Genomic DNA, 25,153 nt, shown 5'->3' with positions numbered 1-25,153 from the left:
AATTAAAAAAAAACACACACAAAAAACATGGAAGCAGAAATGAAAGAATGTGTTAAAAGTATTGAAAGATAAAGTTAAAGAAATGTCCCAGAAAATATAACCAAAAAACAAAGAGATAGAAATTAGGGACAAAAGACATACAGATGAGAGAAACAGTTTAGGAATTGCAAGATTCATATACTTGAGTTCCAGAAAGACAGCACATAGGAAAAGATGGAGAGGAAACAATCTAAGACATAATAGAAGAAAATTCCCCAAAGGACATGAGTTTCCAGATTGAAAGGCTCCCTCAAGTGCCCAACATACTGATTATAAGAAGTCCCACAACTACTTATACCATTGTAAAGTTAAAGAAAAATGAAAATAAAGAAAGCTCCTAAATCTTCTAAAAGGGGGGATAGGAGGACAGGTCATATAAAAAGGATCAAGTGTAAATATAGGGTCAGACTTCTCATTAGCAATATTAGAAGCCAGACAGCATAGACCAATGTCTTCAAACTGTTTTTGTTTGTTTTTTTGTTTGTTTTTGTTTTTTTAAATTAATTTATTTATTTATCCTTATTTTTGGCTGTGTTGGGTCTTCGTTTCTGTGCGAGGGCTTTCTCCAGTTGCGGCAAGTGGGTGCCACTCTTCATCGCGGTGCGCGGGCCTCTCACTATCGCGGCCTCTCTTGTTGCGGAGCACAGGCTCCAGACGCGCAGGCTCAGTAGTTGTGGCTCATGGGCTTAGTCGCTCCGAGGCATGTGGGATCTTCCCAGACCAGGGCTCGAACCCGTGTTCCCTGCATTGGCAGGCAGATTCTTAACCAATGCGCCACCAGGGAAGCCCCAAACTTTTTTTTTTTAATTAATTAATTTTATTTATTTTTGGCTGTGTTGGGTCTTCACTGCTGCGAGCAGGGGCTACTCTTCCTTGCGGTGCGCAGGCTTCTTATTTCAGTGGCTTCCCTTGTTGCGGAGCACCAGCTCCAGGCATGCAGGCTTCAGTAGTGGTGGCACACGGTCTCAGTAGCTGTGGCTCGTGGGCTCTAGAGCTCAGGCTCAAGAGTTGGGCACATGTGCTTAGTTGCTCCGCAGCATGTGGGATCCTCCCGCACCAGGGATCGGACCCCTGTCCCCTGCATTGGCAGGCAGATTCTTAACCAATACACCACCAGGGAAGTCCTCAATGCCTTCAAACTTCTGAAGGAAATGATTTCCAACAAAGGAGTCTATCATTAACTATTACTCAATAATAAAAGTAGAATGAAGACATACAGTGTATATCAATTAGCATCAGTTAGGTGATGCTACAGTAACAGCCATCCCCCAAATCTTTGTGGCTTATTATAACAAGTTTATTTCTAGCTTATGCTACACCCCTTTGTAAACCTGAGAGTAGGGGAGTTTCTGCAACACTGCCCTTTTTCATGATCCAGGCCAACACAACAGCCACCATCCTGGACATCACCTATCATTGTGTTACTGCCAGTTTCACACTAGCAATTAGTGCTGTGGCATGAAGGTGACATGCCACTTCTACTCATGTGGCGAGGAGGTGTGATGTTACTCCATGTCTGGAAAACAGAACAGCACTGATGCCTGCACACAAGTTCTTAATAACCGATCCACCTTGGTACTCTTTCTCAAGAAACTCCTGGGTGATATGCCACTCCCAAATGAGTAGCAAAACAAGAAAGAAGATGGCATGGGACACCTCACACAGAAAAGAAGGGAAGGAGATTCCAGGATGACAGCTGTGGGCAGGCCTAAGTGTGACTAGGCCAAATTGGATTAACGGGATGGAGAACAGAAGGAATGGATCTAAGTGGGTCCAACATCAAGAAAATTAACAAAAAGAGGCAATTAAACCCAGAAGAAAAATGTTACAGAGAGGAATCACTATTTGGCTTGACAGTGAACAACGTTTAAAGTCATTTAATAATAGAAACACTGTGAATGGACTTAACTGAAAAATGGGTTCAACTATATTGAGAAGATGGGAGTTGGTGAAATGTTGAAATGTGTGTGAGGGATAATGTTAAGACACCTGAATCTTCATCTTCTATAACATGTTGTTAATGAATAACAGCAAAATGAAAACATCATAAATACAAGAAGAGCAAGCTGCTTAAAAATGTAACTCAAAGAAGTAGTTGCCTTTTGGAAATGGGAATCTGGGCTGGGGAAGGGTGGGCCAGGACAGATTTTTATTTTTATAAACCTCGTGCTTTTATCTGAATTCTTAAGCTATAATATACGTAAGTATATATGTATATGTGTATATAGTATATGTACTAAATGGGAAAAAAATCAAAATTAAGCCAAGTTGTATCTTTAATTGTTCTTTATAATATTTTACCTAACGTATTTAGCATTATGTGTCAGTCACTGTTATCAGTGATTTATGTGTATTGAACAGTGGAAAAATATCTTATTGTGGGATGTAGAAAAATTTCTGTTTGGATCTAAAATCAAATAGATTTGTTGGCATATTATTAAAATTAACTGAAAATCCCTTAAATCTCCCATTACCCTGCAGTATATCAAACAGGTAGTTTTGTATACACACCCTTGAATCCATTCCTGCAACCCTTTCTTAGATAATATTTCTTAAGGGCTCTCAATTCATTAGTATTATTTTTATTATTGTAGGGGTATAAAGTTGAGTTATTCAGACTGCTAAGTTTATAAATCACTTGTAGTCTCTTTATTCATCCATCCATTCATTTCCCCCCACTTTGTCTCCAGTCCCCACTCCCATTCTCATCCCTTGTCCTTCTGGACACCTGCTCTAATGTCTTTAATTATACCCGTAGCCTTGCAAAATATGCAGTGATAATCAATCAATCAAATAATTTGTGAAAAGTTTAAAAAGTGAGGTTCAGGTCATCCCTGGATAACTCCAGTCCTGTGGCTCAACAAAGCTATTGAAGCCTCTGGTTCTTCTGAGATCTTTGTTCCACTACCCACAGTATCAACTTCTTTGTAAGACCAATATCAAGATAATTTTAAGACCAGTACTCCTCACTGGCTATAAGACAGCAGCTGATGGTAATCAGTTCTGCATGATTCCATGTTCACGTCCAGGCAAAGAGAGAGACTGGTTTCAAGAGGTTTTTTCTTAAGGGCAAGGAACGAATTTTCTAAGAGACCCTGAGAGTTCTGCTCAAGTCTCCCTGGTCTGCATGACTTGGATCTGTCCACACCTGAATCAGTCAGTGTAAAGGAGAGAAGGGATGATTTGCTGATACACAATGGGAGGAACAGAATGGATATTGGAGTCAATCACAATCCTCGAAAGCCACTTCACTGGTCTCCCGATTTTATCTTCCTTTCCACCGATCCATTCGATACAGCAACCATCTGACTACATCACTCATCACTTAAAATCCTTCAACTGTATGGCACCTAGTCTTCAAAGACGACCCTCCCACTGAATTACACCTCCTGGTATTCACATCTTGAATCTGGGTTGGCTCTGCAATTTGCTTTTGACCAGTGATGCCATGTGGCTTCTGAAAGTGGGTCATAAAAAACTTTACTGTTTCTGCTAGAACACTGTTTTTTAGAATACTCCCTCTAGGAAACCAGCCACCATACTGTGAGCTGCTAAAGCTGCGTGAAAAAGCCATGAATAGGCACAATGGTTGACAGCCCCAGCTGAGCACCCAGCCAACATACACGTCAGTGAGCCACCTTGGGCATCCAACCTGGTCGAGTTTTCACATGACTGCAGCTTTTGTATGACGGCAACCACCTGTAAGACTTCAAGTGAGAACTGCCCAGCTGGGCACAGTCAACCTACAGAACTGTGAGAGATAATAATAAATGGGTGCTTTATGCCATCAAGTTCTGAGGTGGTTCATGACTTAACAATAGACCACTGAAACAAATGTCTTCCCCCACATATCAGTTTTGGTTGCATCTGGCTGTGAATAAGAGGACCTGAGCAATAATGACTTAAACAAAGGCCTTCCATGATCCTACATATCAAGGAGCCTGGGGGAGGCAGTTCCAGGGTTTGCTCAGAGGCTTGGAAATGTCAAGGACCCAGATGCTACTTTTCCACTCTGCCATCCTCCACCCGGTGGCTTTGTGTTGTTAAGATTGTCATGCATTCCAGATGACCACAGTGCCGCACTGTCACATACAGTCAGGACAAGAGGGGCAAGGCAAAAAGGATGTCTTCTCTTGATCTCTGAGGTTTTATTTGGAAATCTAATTTTTCCCAAGAACCCTCCAGCATTCTTGCATTTTTCCTTTATTGGTCAGAACTGGCCACTTGCCAACCCCTCTCCGGTCACTGGGAAAGGAGGCAAAGAATTAGCCAACCGGTTATGACGTATCTTTTGAGTCTGGGGGCTGAGCCTGCCTTCCCTGAGATCAAGGGGTCTCTGCCCACTGCCTGAATAAAGTGGGGTTCTGTTTTCGGGAAAGAGGGAGTAGAATTGGATGTGCCACTGTGCCAGCCACACCGTTACCTGAAGCCCCATCCTTAAGCGCCCTTCCTCCTGTGTCCCATCCCCACTAGCCCTTCCATTCCTCTTCTGTGCGTCTTGGCACATGTACCTGGAATGCACACTCTGTACCTAGTATGCTCTCATCTCTCAACCACGATCTGAGATATATATCCTTCAGATCTCAGCTCAAACATTACTTTCTCAGGGAGCTCTCCCCTCCCTGAGTTATAAGCTCTCTTAGGACTCTGCACTTCTTTATTTTTCAGGACTCTGCACTTCTTGGGTTCACGTAATAAAACCTAAGTATGTAGTTGTGTATGTATGAATTAATGTCTGCCTTCTCCATTGACCAAAGATAGGAGCTGTGACAATATTTCCATCACTGTATTCACAAGTATCTAGTGCATACTCAATAAATAATTATAAAATATATGAGCACTGTGTTTTGCTCTCTCACCTTCACCCACATCTCCCTGTGCTGGTGTTGTATAAACACTGAGTCATTTAAAAATGTTATTTTGAATCCTAAATCCTGAAAAACTTCAAAAGGGTGATCTTAGATTGTCCAAGCAATGATTGTCCAGCATTTTACTTAAACAAGAGCTTATTTTATGCTTGGTGAAATTATTAAGTTTCAGTTCAGGATACTACAAATAAACAATTTATAATGTTATAGAATCCTATTCATCTTTCAAGTTTTGGATAACTACGTTACACATTTTTTTTTTAAAGTGCAGATTAACATAATTAGGAGAGCCCTCTTAAAGAAGGATAAATTAATTGTTCTAGAAACGAATGTATTTTATAGTATACCCAACCTGAGGGTCCTGGCGTGACGCTGAGACTAGGTTTCTTGGGGAACAGAATCTTAGTATTGGAGGAAGTTTTGAAAGGTAGATGATTTGGTATTGGAAAAATTTCTGTGCCAATATTCTACAGATAGATGTAAAAAAATAGTATTTCCCTACTTTATTTTAAAGGAGAAACCCAGTTCTAAGTTATCGTTTGTGCTTATGAATACCCCTCCTATACATACCAGCTCTGTGACCTTGGGCAAGTTGTTTAATCTCTCTGTGCCCCAGTTTCCTCAATTGTGAAATGGCATGAGACCGTTGTGAGGATTAGGCGAATTAGTATATGCAAAGTGCTTAGAACTGTGTCTGGCTCCTGGTAAGTGCTGTGTACCTGGGGTTGTTACTCCAATGTCTAGCATAGTGGCAGGATCTCAACGCAGAGCCACCAAAAGCATGGGTTTTCAAGGTTTGAATCCAGGCTCTACCACTTAACCAGCTCTAGGAACCTTGGTATATCATTTATTCTCTCTAAACCTCTGTATTCCCATCTGTAATGGGGATATTAATATCTACCTCATGAAATACAGTTTAAATTAAATCAAGTTGTGGCTGCAAGTACCTGGTACACCATGCTGCTCTCACTTGATGCCTCAGCTGCCAAGAAGCCATCATCCCCGCATGGCAGCCCAGAGTGCCCGGGACTGCGGGGCATGAAGGGCATGCAGGAGCCATCAAGTTCAAATTCAGTCATTTTTCAGAGGGAACAACTCAGGGGCGGAAGGACAGGGGATAAAGTGACTTGTTCAAAGTCACCTAGCTAGTTAGAGACAGAGACACGTTGTAAAAGAAAAACAGTTGTGCACCTCTCTGTTTTAGGATAACATTTTACTTTATTATATTTACATTGTGTTAATTTGTAATCCCCTTCTTTTCTAGGAGTTGCAAATACTTCCTGTGGTCCGGCCATTACCCATCAAGGTACAGAGAGGCAGGAATAAGTTAGTTGCATGAGCTGGGACCCCGTGACCCCTCACTGTCTTTTAGGAGACCTGTTATAGACAGGTTTTCTCCGCTTCTCTGAATAGGAGGAGTCGATGGATGGGAGCAGCTCTGGGAAACACTGTGGCAGAGGCCATCCTGGTTCTGAAGCCACTGAGAGGACCCAGGGCCAGGAGTCCTTGGTCCTTAGCAAACTCTATCTCTGTTCCCTATAATGAGCAAAATATAAACATTCTTTCCAATGACTATATTAGTTTTTAATTAAAATGTCTTCTCTTAATTGATGATCTTTAATACTACTACTATGCACCTGTAGAGAATATCTTTATAAAGGGTTCAAAGATCATATCAGATAAATATTTGGAATGTAGAAAATGATTCTAGTGGCCTACCTTCTCTTGAAGGTTCATCGAGCCAAATGGGGGAGCCCTGAATGGCCCCTGAGTGATCCCTGAGTGAGCTGGCCGTGTCTGAACTGGAGGCAGCTCCAGGGCCCACTGCAGGGCAGTGCTTCTGCCAGGAGTGAGCGCTGGGCCCTGAAATGCATCTGGGCCACCAAGGAGACTCACCCCAGCAGCAGTTGAGGGATTTTCATCTCTCAGATGGACGGTTGCCCAGTGCGGTTGCCCCTGAATCAGGCACTGCAGCTTAACCCAACGCCAGCCTGGAATCAGCCCAGATCTTCCCTGGGTTCTGCCGGTGAACTTTTCTCCACTTCCTGAGAAGAATAGAATTTTACCTGCTTAAAAGTGTTTTATTCTTTTCACTGCTTTATTCTTTCAAAGGAAACAAAATTTAATCAAAATCCTATTTCCAAAAGAAAACAAACCAAAACAAATCTAATTTACTAGGGAAGGAAAAAAGAGTGTAGAGTTCACATGAGTTCTGAGGAATCCAATTTAATAGAGAAACTGCTTATAGGAAACTTGAAAAATGAATTTGAACTGCTAAAATGAATACACTCAAGAGAAAAAATGCTGTTGATAATGTTTGTTGTTCTCCTGTGTTGTGCTTTTGTACTAGGCAGTGGGAAGCATGCTGTTTAAAGGGAAGTCCCAGGCACACTGCAATTCTCAACTCTGCTGGTCATACAAACAGAACCGTGAACTTAAAGTCACCAGGGGCTTTGGGCTTTGGGCTTTGGGCTTGGACAAAAGGAAATGCTATTTTAGATGCAAACTATTATATATAGGATAAGCAATAAGGTCCTACTGTATAGCACAGGGAACTATATTTAATATCCTGTGATAAACCATAATGGAAAAGAATATGAAAAAGGATATATATATATATATATAACTGAGTCACTTTTCTGTGCAGCAGAAACTAACACAACATTGTAAATCAACTATACTTCAATAAAATTAAAAAAAATTTTTTTAAAAAGGAAATGCTTTTTTTTTTTTTTTTTTTTTATGGGTGTTGAATTTTGTCAAAAGCTTTTTCTGCATCTATTGAGATGATCATATGGTTTTTATTCTTCAATTTGTTAATATGGTGTATCACATTGATTGATTTGCGTATATTGAAGAATCCTTGCATCCCTGGGATAAATCCCACTTGATCGTGGTGTATGATCCTTTTAATGTGTTGTTGGATTCTGTTTGCTAGTATTTTGTTGAGGATTTTTGCATCTATATTCATCAGTGATATTGGTCTGTAATTTTCTTTTTTTGTAGTGTCTTTGTCTGGTTTTGGTATCAGGGTGATGGTGGCCTCATAGAATGAGTTTGGGAGTGTTCCTTCTTCTGCAATTTTCTGGAAGAGTTTGAGAAGGATGGGTGTTAGCTCTTCTCTAAATGTTTGATAGAATTCACCTGTGAAGCCATCTGGTCCTGGACTTTTGTTTGTTGGAAGATTTTTAATCACAGTTTCAATTTCATGACTTGTGATTGGTCTGTTCATATTTTCTGTTTCTTCCTGGTTCAGTCTTGGAAGGTTATACCTTTCTAAGAATTTGTCCATTTCTTCCAGGTTGTCCATTTTATTGGCATAAAGTTGCTTGTAGTAGTCTCTTAGGATGTTTTGTATTTCTGCGGTGTCTGTTGTAACTTCTCCTTTTTCGTTTCTGATTTTATTGATTTGAGTCCTCTCCCTCTTTTTCTTGATGAGTCTGGCTAATGGCTTATCAATTTTGTTTATCTTCTCAAAGAACCAACTTTTAGTTTTATTGATCTTTGCTATTGTGTTCTTTGTTTCTATTTCATTTATTTCTGCTCTGATCTTTATGATTTCTTTCCTTCTGCTAACTTTGGGTTTTGTTTGTTCTTCTTTCTCTAGTTTCTTTAGGTGTAAGGTTAGATTGTTTACTTGAGATTTTTCTTGTTTCTTTAGGTAGGCTTGTATAGCTATAAACTTCCCTCTTAGAACCGCTTTTGCTGCATCCCATAGGTTTTGGGTCGTCGTGTTTTCATTGTCATTTGTCTCTAGGTATTTTTTTATTTCCTGTTTGATTTCTTCAGTGATCTCTTGGTTATTTAGTAACGTATTGTTTAGCCTCCATGTGTTTGTCTTTTTTACGTTTTTTTCCCTGTAATTCATTTCTAATCTCATAGCGTTGTGGTCAGAAAAGATGCTTGATATGATTTCAATTTTCTTAAATTTACTGAGGCTTGATTTGTGACCCAAGATGTGATCTATCCTGGAGAATGTTCCGTGCGCACTTGAGAAGAACGTGTAATCTGCCGTTTTTGGATGGAATGTCCTATATATATCAATTAAATCTATCTGGTCTATTGTGTCATTTAAAGCTTCTGTTTCCTTATTTATTTTCATTTTGGATGGTCTGTCCATTGGTGTAAGTGAGGTGTTAAAGTCCCCCACTATTATTGTGTTACTGTCGATTTCCTCTTTTATAGCTGTTAGCAGTTCCCTTATGTATTGAGGTGCTCCTATGTTGGGTGCATATATATTTATAATTGTTATATCTTCTTCTTGGATTGATCCCTGGATCATTATGTAGTGTCCTTCCTTGTCTGTTGTAACATTCTTTATTTTAAAGTCTATTTTATCTGATATGAGTATAGCTACTCCAGCTTTCTTTTGATTTCCATTTGCATGGAATATCTTTTTCCATCCCCTCACTTTCAGTCTGTATGTGTCCCTAGGTCTGAAGTGGGTCTCTTGTAGACAGCATATATATGGGTCTTGTTTTTGTATCCATTCAGCCAGTCTATGTCTTTTGGTTGGGGCATTTAATCCATTCACGTTTAAGGTTATTATCGATATGTATGTTCCTATGACCATTTTCTTAATTGTTTTGGGTTTGTTTTTGTAGGTCCTTTTCTTCTCTTGTGTTTCCCACTTAGAGAAGTTCCTTTAGCATTTGTTGTAGAGCTGGTTTGGTGGTGCTGAATTCTCTTAGCTTTTGCTTGTCTGTAAAGCTTTTGATTTCTCCATCGAATCTGAATGAGATCCTTGCCGGGTAGAGTAATCTTGGTTGTAGGTTCTTCCCTTTCATCACTTTAAGTATATCATGCCACTCCCTTCTGGCTTGCAGAGTTTCTGCTGAGAAATCAGCTGTTAACCTTATGGGAGTTCCCTTGTATGTTATTTGTCGTTTTTCCCTTGCTGCTTTCAGTACTTTTTCTTTGTCTTTAATTTTTGCCACTTTGATTACTATGTGTCTCGGCGTGTTTCTCCTTGGGTTTATTCTGTATGGGACTCTCTGCGCTTCCTGGACTTGGGTGGCTATTTCCTTTCCCATGTTAGGGAAGTTTTCGACTATAATCTCTTCAAATATTTTCTCTGGTCCTTTCTCTCTCTCTTCTCCTTCTGGGACCCCTATAATGCGAATGTTGTTGCGTTTAATGTTGTCCCAGAGGTCTCTTAGGCTGTCTTCATTTCTGACCACCTGATGGTCAATTACGAAAGACCTGCCACAGCAGAAACCCCCAATAGAAGCAAGTGAATTCTCCATGTTGGCACTGATAAGATCAATATCATCAATCTGTCAGAAAAGAGGGACAGTGGGAGTTATTTCTCAATTTAAAGAAAAGGAGGGGGGAAAAAAAAAGGCCAATGTCAATCCTAGAGACAAAATTTCGGCACTAATGTCAACATCTGGATTCAAACTACCTCCTTGAAAATAAAGGGTAAGTCATACAAAATCAATTGTTAAAAGGACCGATGTTTCATAGCCCACCTCTGAAGATGTCTCACTTTATACTTTTTTGCCATTCCATCATTCATCGACAATTTATTCACAGTGGAAGAGCTAGATAAAAGATGAAATCTAAAGTTGTTTGATACTAAACATATTCAGAGGTAAAAGATAAGATCACTTCCTTGCTAAAACAGTGGTCTCAGCTGTCCTTCTCCATAGAAGGTACTTGAGAGAAATAAAAAGAAATCTATCAGGGTTTTGAGCACTTTGGAACAAGTACTACATTCCATTTACCTTTTCCACCTTTTCAAAAATGAAATCAATTTATCCAAACATGATGGCAATGGGCCATCATGGGCTCTGACCAAAGTGGACCAACTGGGCAGTGGATGAACCTAATGTGCCCACTGGGCTCCTGAGTACCCACAACCTTCTCAACGGCTCAGCACTCCTTTGGTCCTCACCGTCTGCTCCAGCCCCCAGCACCAAGTTCCATCCTGCATACAGTAGCCATTCTGTAATTACTCACTGATGGCCATAATAATGACTGGTCAGATCACATCTGGTGTTTTTCCAAGTGTTCCACAGATCCAACAAGGAAACCTGCGCACTCTTCTTCTTTTTTTTTAACCTTTCATTATGAAAAATTTCAAACATATACAAAAGTATAAAGAATCCCCATCACCAGATTCAATAATTATCAACTTACGGACAATCCTGTTCCACGTATAAGCCCCCTACTGCCCTCTTCATCTCTTTGGAGCAAATCTCAGACCTTACATGTTTTCATCTATAAATATTTCAGTGTGCATTTCTAAAAGATATGCCCTCTTTCAAAAACATTACCACACTTAAAAAATGAAAAATTTCTTAATATCAAATACTGAGTGTTCAAGTATCTCTGTCTCACAAAGCCTGTTTTTCACAGTATTTGTTTGAATTAGGGTCCAAATAAGGTCCATACATTCTGCACTCTTACTCAAGCCATTATAAATACTACCTCTGAGACAACTGCTGGAAGCAGTGAGAAAACGAGAACAGTGAAATTAGATAGTGCTTTTTCCTTCTTTAAAATTTTCATGCCTTAAAAATTGCTCTGGTGTAAATTTTACTTGAATTAATTTCCATTTATCTTAAATTCTTCAGTGCATTTCATTGCCAAATGTCAGTTTGTCTTTGAAGAGTATGCTTCAGTCAACTTGGTGTGATAGTCATTCTGCTCTACATTTTTCTCTAGGTCTGTATGGGTAGAGGGATGCAAATAATCTAAGGTGAGTTTATATTTTATAGTTCAACATTTTAACACAAGCTGCAAAACTTTTATGCACAAGATTTGGAGAAAAGCTTCCTTCACATCAACCACACAGCGGTGGGTAAGGGCAGGTTACACAGTGGTCGGTGAGGACAGGTTCTGCAGATGGGCCCACACTGTTCCTCTCCGAGGCTCTAGGAGCAAAACCCACTAAGAGTAGGGCTAGTTGAGGCTCATTTCCTTTCAGCAAGAGAAAACATAAAAAACTCACTCCAGTTGTCTGGGACCTTGAGCGGCTTTGTGAATCCATGCTGGTGGTATTTCTAATATATATATATATATAAATCACCCCCATACACACAAATAACAATACAGAATTTTAAATATTAGAAAGAACATCTTTTCACTGCTATGATACTTTCTAAAGGACAACTTAGAGAATTCTTACTGATTTTAAAGAAAAAATGGAAGGCAAATTTAACTGTTTCTAGAGAAGAAACACTGAAAGCTGGGATCAAACGTTACCGTGTAAACAGAACACAAATTCTATGATTAGCCACTGAGTTCCAAGGGAAGATGGGGACCCTGGTCTGGCTGACCCAATCCTCTGTGGGCTCAGTGAAGTGACAGACACCAAAGCTGCACCCTGCACATCGATGAGGAACACTGTCTTGTGCCCATGAAACCTGCCCAGCAGGATGGAACTGCATGGTTACTATATGAAGGAATGTTCCAAAAAAGCAGAGCTTACATCGATTCCAAAATGTTCAGTGACTCCTCGGCCGTGCTCCCCCAGGACTCCAAACGAAAGGCTTTCCTCCAGAAAGATCCTTGCTTTATATCTGTATTTTAACTTAACCTAAGTGGTAAATAAACACAACTTTAAAATACTGAAAATTCATAAAATTCGTATTTGTGAATCTGCCTACTTGCTAAAATTTATTTGTAACCTCCAAATCAATACTTAGGGCATATGTGCAGGGTGGTGAAAAACTTTGAGTCACCTGAAATGCACCTTCCCAGCTGAGTTAACAGGCTACTGCTTCAGCTTATACTGCAAACAAGTGTCCTTCTCACATTCTGTTTACTGCCACATTTTTCGCATTTTGTGCTTTTCCTTGTGATTCTGTTGTTCACAATGGCCCCCAAGCACAGCGCTGAAGTTCGGCCCAGAGGGCCTCAGCGCAAGAAGGCTGTGATGTGCCTTACGGAAAACATGCGTGTGTTACATAAACTGCACTCAGGCCGGAGTTAGAGCACTGCCGGCTGTGAGTTCAATATGGCTACATCAACGATGTACACTAAATAAGGTGTCTTTACCCAGAAACACATATAAAACAAGGTTATGTATTGAGTTACTGATGAAAACGTGGTGACTAGAGGGTTGCAGAAAACTAACTCTGTATTTGCCCTAGGAGCAAAAGTTCAGTATTTGGTAATTCAGTATTTGCAGCAGGTTTATAGAACATAAATATATATATATATATATATATATATACACACACACACACACACACACACACACACACATACACACATATACACACACACTTTATAGAACATAACTACCATGAATAATGAAAATTAACTGTACTTTAGATGCTCTAAAATGATTCAATTTAACTCAGTAATATAGACAGCACAATGCCAATTTTTAAAGAAGGAACTGTTAAGACACTATGAGTATAGACATGTAATCTATCTGTTAAATACTGGTCTGATTATACATAAAAACTCCTAGGGAAATATTGTAAATATTCTTCCCTCAGAGGCACTATTCCAATTTAGATTCATTTTTTTAATCCAGAAAAAGTTTTCATTAATATGTTTTTTAATCTTTGTTTTTCCCCTTTGTTTTCCAGCTTATAAGAAAGTCCTTTCCCATCTAAGGTTTAGATGCATATTTATCTATATGTTCTTCTAATTATTTCATAAATTTTTTGGTTTATACATTGGGAGGCTGAACATATGTACAGATTTTTTTCCCCCTAGTGTTTAATTGATTTACCCCTTTATGATATGTATGTAATAAGTTTCACAGCTGAATTAAAATACAGTGATTATCAACCACTAAATTTTTTTAAATTAATTAATTAATTAATTTATTTATTCATTTATCACTTTTGGCTGCGTTGGGTGTTCGTTGCTGCACACGGGCTCTCCCTAGCTGCGGCAAGTGGGGGCCATTCCTCATTGCGGTGTGCAGGCCCCTCACTGCAGTGGCCTCTCTTGCTGCAGAGCACGTGCTCTAGGCGCCCAGGCTTCTGTAGTTGTGGCGCCCTGGCCTAGCTGCTCTGCAGCATGTGGGATCTTCCCGGACCAGGGCTCGAACCCATGTCCCCTGCATTGGCAGGCGGATTCCCAACCACTGTGCCACCAGGGATGTCCCTCAACCACTAAATTTTTATATATATAACATGAGAAGTTGGGCTCTTAAATCTTTCCATGACTCATGTAATCTTCTCTTGTGCCAGAATCATAATTTTAATTATTAAATGTTTAATTACTATGATTTTTTCCACTGAAACTATAGAAATAATGCACAGAAATATATAAGATGGGTTGATGTCTCATATCATGCGTCTGATAATTTATTTTTTAACCATCAAGATTTTACAGGCTAGGGCTTCCCTGGTGGCGCAGTGGTTGACAATCTGCCTGCCAATGCAGGGGACACGGGTTTGAGCCCTGAGTTGGGAAGATCCCAAATACCGCGGAGCAACTGGGCCCGTGAGCCACAACTACTGAGCCTGCGCGTCTGGAGCCTGTGCTCCGCAACAAGAGAGGCCGCGACACTGAGAGGCCCGCACACCGCGATGAAGAGTGGTCCCCGCTTGCCACAACTAGAGAAAGCCCTCGCACAGAAACTAAGAACCAACACAGCCAAAAATAAATAAATAAATAAATAAAGAAGCTTTCATTAAAAAAAAAAAAAAAAAAAGATTTTACAGGCTAATCTTGTGAATCAACATCAAATTGGGAGAGGGGTCCTCACTGGGCTTTTACCTGAATTTTCATTAACAATGAACAAACTAATTTGGGGAGAATTACATCTTTTCAATACTAATTCTTTCCCATCCATTAATAAGAGGTATTATATGAGTGAGATAGTCTCTAAAAACCATGTTTTAGAAAATATTTAATAATATTATCACAGTACTGGAACACAAACAGACAGGTAAAACAAAACAGGAATCCTTTTGTCAAACCCTAATTTGTATACTGTAATTTTACATACTCAGTACTTTAGGTACTTGATCTGTTCCTACACTTTACATTTTGTTTCACTGGCTGTATATTTGCCCATCAGTACTGATTTATTATTGTACCCCTGTAACATACAGTTCTAACATCTTGTGGCCGACTATCTCTCCCCTACATTATTCTATCAGTCTTTGACACTCACAAGAGGAAGGAGAGGAAAACAAATCTCTTTTATTGACATTTAGGATGTATCTAGATTTCCTCAAGAAATAGTGAAAAACTTAAAAAATAAGATATGAAACCTTTATTTTGAATCCCTATTCAATTGATGGACTCAGAGATTCAGATTTTAATGGTCAAATGCAATGGTGGTTTATTACAGGAAAATCAGTGTAATACACCATACTAATAGAATGAAGGATAACCACATGATTAACTCAACTGATGCAGAAAAAGCATCTGACAAACCCCAAACCTCTCACGAGAGAAGCATTCAACAAATAAGAAATAGGAGGGAACTTCCTCAACTTGATAAAGGGCATTTATGGAAAACCCACAGCTAAAATCACACTCAATGGTGATGGCCTGAAAGCTTTCCCTTTAAAGAGCAGGAAGGACACTCACTCTTGTCACTTCTAGTCAACACTGTACTGGAAGTTCTAGCCAGAGCAATCAGGCAAGAAAAAAAAAAGAAAAGCATCCATCCTTGGAAAGGAAGAAGCAAAACTAGCTCTATTCACAGATGACATGATCTTATATACAGAATAAGATCCACAAAAATACTGTTTCAGCTAATAAACAAGTTCAGCAAAAGTTGAATGATGCAAGATCAATACACAAAAGTCATCTGTATTTCTATAATTAGTAGTGAACAATCCAAAAAGGAAATTAAGAAAACAATTCCATCTATAATAGCATCAAAAAGAATAAAATACTTAGCATCAAAAAGAATACAATACTTAGGAATAAATTTAACCAAAGAGGTACCAGACTTTACAGTAAAAGCCACAAACAATACTGAAAGAAATTGAAGAAAACTGAAATAAATGGAAATACATTCCATGTTCATCAATGAGAAGACTCAGTATCATTAAGATGGCAATACTTCCCAGAGCAATCTAAATATTCACTACAATCCCTATAAAAAATCTCAATGCCATTTTTTACAGAAATGGAAAAGCTGATCCTAACATTCAAATGGAATTTCAAGGGACGCCAAATAACCAAAACAATCTTGAAAAAGAACAAAAATGGAGAACTCACGTCTTGATTTCAAAGTTTACCACAAAGCTACATGAATTAAGTAATTAAGCATGGTACTGGCATAAGGCTAGACATATAGACAAATGGAATAGAACTGAGAGTCCAGAAATAAACCCATATACCTACAGTCAACTGATTTCAACAAGGGTGCCAAGACCATTCAATGGGAAAACAATAGTTTCTTCAACAAATGGTAAAGGGACAAATGGATAACCACATGCAAAAGAACGAAGTTGAATCCCTCTCTCACAGAATATACAAAAATTAAGTCAAAATGGATCAAGGACCTAAAATAAGAGCTAAAACTATAAAAACCTCAGAAGAAAACATAGGGGTGTATCTTCATACCCTGGATTTGGCAATGTATTTCTTAGATATGACACTAAAAGCACAAGCAACAACAAAAAACTAGATAAATTGGACTTTGCCAAAATTAAAAACTTTTGTGCATCAAAGGACACTATCAAAGAAATGAAAAGACAACCTATAGAATGAGAGAAAATATTTGCAAATCACATACCTGATTAAGGGTCTAGTACCCAGAATACATAAAGAACTTTACAAAAAGACACCCCAGTTTAAAAATGGGCAAAGGACTTCTAGAGGCATTTCTCCAAAGATATACAAATGGCCAACACAAGAAAAGTGGCTCAACATCATTAGTCATTCAAGAAATGCAAATCAGAAATGCAAATATACTTCACACCTACTAGAATGGCAAAAATTAAAAAAAAAAAAAAGTATACATTGGTAAGGATGTGGAGAAACTGAAACCCTCCTCCATTGCTGGTGGGAATGTAAAATCGTACAAGCCACTGTGGAAAACAGTATGGCAGTTCCTCAATAAGTTAAAAATAGAATTACCACATGATCCAGCAATTACATTGCTAGGCACATACATGAAAGAGTTGAAAACAGGGATTCAAACAAATACTTGTACATGAATGTTCACAGCAGCACTATTCACAAATGCCAAAAGGTGAAGCAATCCAAATATCTGTTAACAAAAAAACCAAAATGTGATATACCCACACAATGGAATATTACTTAGCTTTAAAAAGGAATGAAGCGAAGAGTAGCCCCTGCTTGCCAAAACTAGAGAAAGCCCGCGCACAGCAACGAAGACCCAACGCAGCCAAAAATAAATAAATTTTTAAAAAAAGAAGAAAAAAGGAATGAAGTACTGATAAATGATGCCACAAATTGGATAAACAATGAAAACATTCTAAGTGAGTGAAGCCATAGTCATATATTATATGATTCCATTTATCAGAAATATCCAGAATAGGTAAATCCATATAGACAGAAAGCAGACTGGTGGGGGCTAGGGGCAAGGAAAAATGCGGAGTGATTGCTTAATGGGTACTGGGTCTTCTTTGGGAGTGACAAAAAGGTTTTACAACTAGCTAGCTGATGAGTGCACAACACTGTGCACGTACTAAATGCCACTGAACTCTACACTCTAAAATGGCTAGTTTTATGTTATGTGAATTTCACCTAAAAAAAAAAAAATCTCAATAGTCATGGTTTCTAAAGACAGTGTATTGTATCCCCTTTTAAAAAGCTGAGTTTTACAAAATACATATTATATGATTTCATTTATATGAAATTCTACAAAAAGCAAAACTACAGGAACAGAAAGCAGATCAACGGTGGCTTGCGGCCAGGAATGGGGTACTGATTACAAAGGGGCATGAGGGACTTCTGGAGTGACAGAAATGTTCTATATCTTGACTGTGGTGATGGTGATAGGGGAGTATACATCTGTCAAAACTTATCAAACTGTACTCTTAAAGTGAGTATATTTTATTACGTGTCAACTATACCTCAATAAAGTTGGTTTTATAAAACTCAGTCTTGATTACTCTTTAAAGGTCAGGGTTGGCATTTAATGTTAATCTACTTCTCTAGTATGATCAGAATGTGCTTATGATACATATTAAGCAAAGCAATGAAGACATTATACATTAAAAATGGTCATAAACAAAAGGCCTAACTGCCAAATAGTCTGAATACTAAAATAATAAATAAACATAGTTGCTCACCAATTCTGGAAGAGGGCAAATAGTTCCAGTATTCATATATAACCCCTCGACTACAATGAAACGTCGAGTTACATGAGCCTTGCGAGGATTCTTTAAAAGAAAAAAAAATAGATGTTTTAAATTTCAGTAACTCCAAATACAAAATCTGTTATGTGCTCTCTAGCACTTTCACCCTACAAGATTTATTCACCAAGATAAATCAACAAATAGATAGACTATATTAATTTCAAGCTCAAGGTTTGCGATCCTGTTATTTTGAGATGAAAAACAGTGCTTTCTTCTCTCAGACATGTTTTCAGGTCACACAGTCAACTAGGAGGCCTCACACACAAACACAAACTGTTTAGACACTGAGAATACTAAAACACAAACAAAACCCTCCAAGCCCAGAATGACTGGGAAGGGACCCAAGGGAACTTTCTGGGGGAGATGGGGGCATTTTATGTCATGATGGGGGCCATGATACCTGGGCTACACGGGTATAACCACTGGTCAAAACTGTATAACTAGGACTAATGTATTTCAATGTAAATTTTACCTAAAATAAAAAGAACTCTAATGATGATGATGATAATCATCATCATCACAGAGACTGAGTGGGGAGTTAGGTGACGGTTCAGATGATACAAGAGTGGCAGAATATTGAAAACAAAGCCGGGAGAAGGGTACAGGGGGCTTCACTATACTACTGTTTCCTTTGAATGTGCCAGAAATGTTCCTAATAAAAAGTTTAAAAACAGACAAACCCTGACCTCCCTTACTTACCAAAAAACAGATGAAACCCTTCTCCTTCCTTCCTCCTCACTACTGGTTCAAGTAAAACTGGACTATGACCTCACCCAGTCATGTTCGGAGGTGGTGCAGTGGAGGGACTCTTTCAAGTAACACACACCTTCCCACACCCCACTGACGTCAAATCACTAATAAACCACTCCCACTGCTGAATCTGTAGATGTTTCAGGTGTGCTGCACTGAAAAAATTCCACAGAGTTTGCCGCCACCTTTCTACTCAAAGGTTTCTTGCCTCTAAGCTTCTAATGAACAACTAGAAACTCAAATATCAGAGCTATTCTTTAAGGGGTATTTTAGAACCCGCAGCTGTATGTAATACTGAAAAAAGTGTCGGCTGAAGCATGCGAAAGTTTACACCATTCTTGGTCATCTTCACTCCGTCCCTAAGTCAAACCTGAGGCTGCGGGTCTGCTGGGAGGTCACAGCTGAGGACCTGGGGGCATCCCGCCTCTCCCTGCCTTTAAAACACAAAGTACCTTTCTTATGATCTTAAAATACTCCATGAAGGAATATTTTATTTTTGGAATATTCTTGGGAAATGGAAAAGTACAAAAAAGAATTTAACAAATGAGCTCGTTACACCACACACTGGTAACTTTTTCTTGTAAATACATATCTTTGTAAATTACCTTGTTCAAATCAGGATTTTACTGCAATCGTTCTAGGACCTGAGTTTTTAAAATATTATGTTGTGAACATTCTCACATTATTTAATATTATTTAAACCATGATTTTAATGGAGATTTAATATTCCACCTTGTAGATACACCGTAAATTATTTAACTGTTCCCACAGTGCTGGATTTAGGTTGTTTCCTTCATTTTGTTTTTTTACATCACGTGAATACCCTTCGATCTCTGACACCATTTCTGATTCTCTTCTAAAGATAGCACTCCAGAGGGTATAGATATTTAAGAATCCCAGAATATACCTGCCCATTTACCCTCTAGAAAGGCTGTGCCAACTGAAGCTCTCCTCAGAGTTTTTGGAAGGCCCCCTGTACATCAGTGTGGCACTGATTATTACCATAAAAAGTTTTCCCTAATTGGACAGGCAAAAACTCTTACCCTAATTTCTGTAACTGTTAGTGAGGTCAGACTATTTTCTATTTGCTCAGTTATCTGCATTTCTTCTATGAACTGCTGTTTTTACTTATTATCTTTTTTTTTAAGAAGGATTAATATGGGATAAGAGAACTCTATAAGAAAAGGAATGAAAAAACATATGAACTCCATTAGTTGGGAAACTGACAAAAAGAGTTTGATCCAAACTCAGATTATTTAACTTACTTTCAAAGGAAATATAAGCATCTAAGTACAAAATATTTAAAAATTTAACATTTATTATTTTTGTGAAAACAAAATTAAAAAAGAATTATTTCTAAAAACCAAAATGTAAAGTAATTTAGAAAGCCTACTCTTGGCAGGAATATGTGGTATAAATTAATTAGTAAAAAGGTAAAAACTATAAAATGGAAATAAATTTTAAGATAACTTTATTGTTATTCATTAAAAAAAAAGTTCCACAGATTATAAATCTTATACAACACACACACAGAACTTGAATATGTTGTCTTCCAAATTTGTACAATGCTAACTTGGCGAAATAACTCTACAGCAGACTGGTTCATTGGTCACACTTTCTAAGGCAGTGTTTTTCAATACGGTAGCATTCTATTACTGAATCAGAAAAGGGACATCTTTTTACAATCTGTAGAAAGAATTCATTGGTGGAACGGTCTCAATTTTAAGATTTTCCCTATACATTCTTCTAAATTGTATACTTATAAAACACTGTCTGTAGCACACCTAGCATAAAATAGCAGAAGTCTATGCGTATTCACCACACGAATGTGTATAATCATGAAGTGCTGCTCTTAGGCTATCACCTAAACAAAGATGACAGAATCCAAAAGGAATAATTCAAATATCTGGGAAAATGGAAATTAACACAAAATTAAGGATGTGATGAGCATTTTTATCAGTTACTCTAGTAACGGATGAGTTACACTGGGAAAGTCCACTTGAAAGTGGTGTTTGAGACAAAGGATGTGGTGACCAGGTTCCCAGTACACTTCACACACAGTGGTTCCTGCTGCAGAACCACAGACCACAGAACTACCTTCTCTGTTCATGTTGTCAGGGGCAAATAAATGCTAATTCTAACAGTGATGCTTTGAACACGTTTCCTCTGTTCCACTCTCTATCAGAACAAGGAGCAAGTTCCACCTGCCTAATTCCCTCCCTGTCCCAGGGGACTACACAGGTGCTCGAGAAGAAGTGTAAATAGGTTGCAACGTAGAAGGAAACCATGCTTGAGGCAGCTGCTTCCCACAGGGAGCAGCTGCTCAGAGATCTGGGATGAGGTTGGGGTAGGGAGAAAGAGTCTTCACTTTGTTCATAAATTCATTAATTAAGATCTGCCCCATGGTTTCTTCTGGTGAATCGATACATGATTTATTCTGATATGAATAAGCCTATTTTGAATTCACTAGATACATCTTGTTAATGCCCTAATGAGTTCTGTTGTTACTTCTGTAGAGTTGAGTGTACATCCCTCCACCCCCAAAATGCATGCTGTTTTTCTCTCTCTCTTTTAGAAAGCTGCCTAGATAACCTTCCCCCAAATTTGCCATATATAATTATGGCAATGATGAGGCAATTACTATCAGGCTTGACTCTCTAATCTGAGGTACATTTAATAAGCAGAAACACCCTTATTTAATGTCCACATGTGATCCACAGGCAAGTTTTCATGACAAATTACCATTTCATTTATAATTTAGCTGGTTAGAAAGTACAAAAGAACTGTGTAATTTTCTTCAAAAGAATCATACCTTTTGATCTTCAATCTCTTGTTCTTTCAATAGTCTCTGCAGGTCATCCATATCATTATGGTTAAATAGCTTAATGTCACTACGTGATGCCTGTAATCCCTTCTGAATAGCAAAGCAGGCAGCTTTATCTCTGCAAGGAAGAAAGACCCACCAAATTGGGGTTTAAAGGGTCTTGTCAACATTCTCAGAAAAGGAATGCTTGCTTTTGTAAGTTGACCAACATCCACTTGTTAAACTGAACATGGCAAATAAATAAAACATGTTTGAACATTAATATATTATTGTTTGCACTTCACTCTGCAAACCTTTCCACATAACTACCATACTGATTCTGTTCTACGAAGCAAACTCTTGCCATATTTTGACCTCTGAGAAATCAGCATGCATCTTACTATATAGATGGCATATTAGTTTATTCAAAGTACTTTTCTCTTTCTGAAAAATAAATGAAATATTGGTGCATCTCACCATCAGTGGCATCTCTGATTTGACAGGCCACCACTCTGCCATTACTTTGCCATCAAAAGGAATACTGGGTTACTGACTCTACATAACCCAGGGGAGAACTCTGAGTCATGCAGATTAATCTTCAGTAAGATCTCCTAAATTGAGTTAATGGGGGGCAGGATATATTTCTTAAATTAAGTGTATTATTTAAAAGTACATGCAACACTTCTACTTCTGAGAAAATAGACATATTTTCCCTATTTTTCTCACTGGGTATAACCAAAAATCCTGGACATCATGTATAAGACAAACATAAGATGATGCTGAAAAATGGAGAGAAAAGGCAGACCAGCGAGGGATCTGAGAAATGACATGAAACAAGTTCCTGGAATTTCCTAACTTGGAACTGATGCAGCTGGCAAACTGGAAATGCCAACAGGCGAGACAGAAAAGCTCTGACAAAAGTCTGCTCTCTGTAGCCAAAGGGACAGGAAAGGGGGCAGCCCAGCAAAGGTCTCTACTGCAGCCAAACCACAGAAAAACCTGGGCCTGTCCCCTCCACACTAGCAAAGGCTGAGAGGGGGACCCAGACTCTAGCCTTCACGACGCCATAACAAGGCTCCCCAATACCCCTGTGGGAGCTGTCAGAGAAGGGAGCCAGAACTTGTATCTCTGTTGGGTAGTAACAAGTGGCTCCCACTGTGGTGTTAGTGAAGACCATGTGGAGAGACCTAACTTCCAATCTCCTGCAGGGAGAGACACTCTCCCCTGCCTATGCTTAGGCTGTGTTAGGGGAGGCTCAGACAAGAGTAGGACTCTCACCAACAACCAGAAGAAATGAAAATAACCCCACCTCAGTGTCAGTGGAGTCCCCGTGGGGACCCTGGACTTGTACTTCCACCTGACAGTAATGAGGCAGCAGTGCCCCCCTGCCCTTGTTGGAAGACTGTCAGAGAAAGCCAATTCAAACAGAAAGTTTAAATAAAGCATAAACTATAACAGCATAATATGAAACTGTTCATGTTTCACTTGTCATACCAATAACCAGAAAATATCAAACAATGAAAAAAAAAGAAAAAAAACAATTAACAAATGCCAGTACGAAGATGACAGAGTTGTCAGGATGATCTGATAATGACTTTAAAACCATCATGATAAAAATGTTTCATGAGTAATTATGAACATGCTTGAAACAAATGAAAAAACAGGAAGCTGCAGCAGAGAAAAGGAAGATACAAAGAAGAATCCTGTGGGGATATTAGAACTAAAAAGCAAAATAGTCAAAAGAAAAAGCATAGTGGATGAATTCAGCAGCAGAATGGAGAGAGGAAAGAATCAGTGAGCTGAAAGATGTAACAGTAGAAATCAAGTCAATGTAAATCGCAGAGAGAAAGTAGACTAGAAAGGAAAGAACAGTCTCAGGGACCTGTGAGACTACAGTAAAATATGCAACATTCAAGTCTGTAGAGTTCTAAAGAACAGAATGAGGGTGGGACTAAAAAGGTACTTAAAGAAATAATGGCTGAAAACCTATAGATTAAAGAAGAGGCGTAAAACTATAGATTAAAGAAGCTGAGCAAAATTCTTGCAGGTAAACCCAAACAAATAAATGCCAATTCAATTATAGTCAAACTTCTGAAAACTAATGACAAAGAAAAAAATCTTGAAATCAGCACAAGAAAAATGACACCTTACATGTAAGAGAAAAGCAATTTGAGTGACAGTAGATTTCTCATCAGAAACCATGAACACCAGAAAAAAGTGTCCCAATGTATTTCAAATGCTGAAAAAAAAAGACCTGGCAACCAGGAATCCAAAACTAGCAAAAATATCCTTTAGGAATGAGGGGGAGAAGACATTCTCAGTTGAAAAAAAAACTAAGAGACTCTGTCCCAAGCTGACTTCCCCTAGAGGAATGGCTAGAGAAAGCTCTCCACATAGAAAAAATAAATAAATAAAAGAATCTTAGATTATCAGGAAGGAAGAAAGAATACTGTAAAAAGTATGAACAAACACACTAGGCTTTTCTTCCCCTCTTGAGTTTTCTAAGTCATTGTGGATGGTTAAAGTAAAAATTATAACACTATCTGATGTGGTTCTCAAAGTGTTTACAGGAAATACTTAAAACGACTGTATTATAAATAAGGAGAGTAAGGGGATGTAAAAGAAGATAAAGGATTCTATAACTGAACTGGTAAAATAACACCAGTAGAATGTGATAACTTATGCGTACATACAACATCATACTTACAGCAATGACTAAAAAACTATACAAAGGGAAACACTTGAAAACAAATAAATAAAATAAATAAGATAAATAAAAATGGAACTCCAAAACTCATTCAATTAACCCTGAGAAAGGCAGGAAAAAGAAAAAAGAAAACAAAAAACAGAGAGAACAAATAAGAAACAAAAAATAAAAATTGGGAGGTTAAGATCCCATATATCAATAATTACATTAAATGTAAATGGCTAAAATATACAATTTAAAGACAGAGTGGCAGAGTGGATTAAACATGCTGCCTATAAGAAATTCACTTCAAATGTAATGAGATGGGTAGTAAGGGAAAGTGTGTGTGTAGGGCGCACTGAGGGCGCACATGTAGTTATATAGATATATATATATATATATATATATATATATATATATATATATATAGTTATATGCTATATATATGTATGTATGTTATATACAATAATATAGGTAGTAAGGGTATACATATATATTACATACAATAAACACATGCAAACATTCAAAAGGGAAAGCAGAGTGCCTATGTTAATATCTGATAAAGTAGACTTTGGAACAAAGAAAATTACCAGAGACAGAGAAGGATGTTATATAATGATAAAAAGACTCAATTAACCAGGAAAACTTATCCTAAATATGCACCAAATAACAGAGCTACAAAAGATAAGACACAAAAACTGATAAAAGTGAAAGAAGAAACTGACAAATTACAACAACTGACAGA

The 25,153-nt window shown here is 38.2% G+C and overlaps 1 protein-coding gene across 1 annotated transcript in view; it reads right to left on the bottom strand.

The window, feature by feature from the left end:
• Positions 1–25,153, bottom strand: part of LOC130708340 (serine palmitoyltransferase 1-like) — a 179,389-nt gene that overhangs the window by 60,574 nt on the left and 93,662 nt on the right. Inside the window, exon 8 of the mRNA XM_057547888.1 lies at positions 21,732–21,861. The gene's annotated coding sequence lies outside the window, so the exon portion shown is untranslated. The remainder of the gene's footprint in view (positions 1–21,731; positions 21,862–25,153) is intronic.

Source organism: Balaenoptera acutorostrata, chromosome 6 (genome assembly GCF_949987535.1).
Source record: "Balaenoptera acutorostrata chromosome 6, mBalAcu1.1, whole genome shotgun sequence".
Classification (NCBI taxonomy): Eukaryota; Metazoa; Chordata; class Mammalia; order Artiodactyla; family Balaenopteridae; genus Balaenoptera; species Balaenoptera acutorostrata.
The sequence above is the reverse complement of the archived record's forward strand: the minus strand, read 5'-3'. Positions and strand labels throughout refer to the sequence as shown.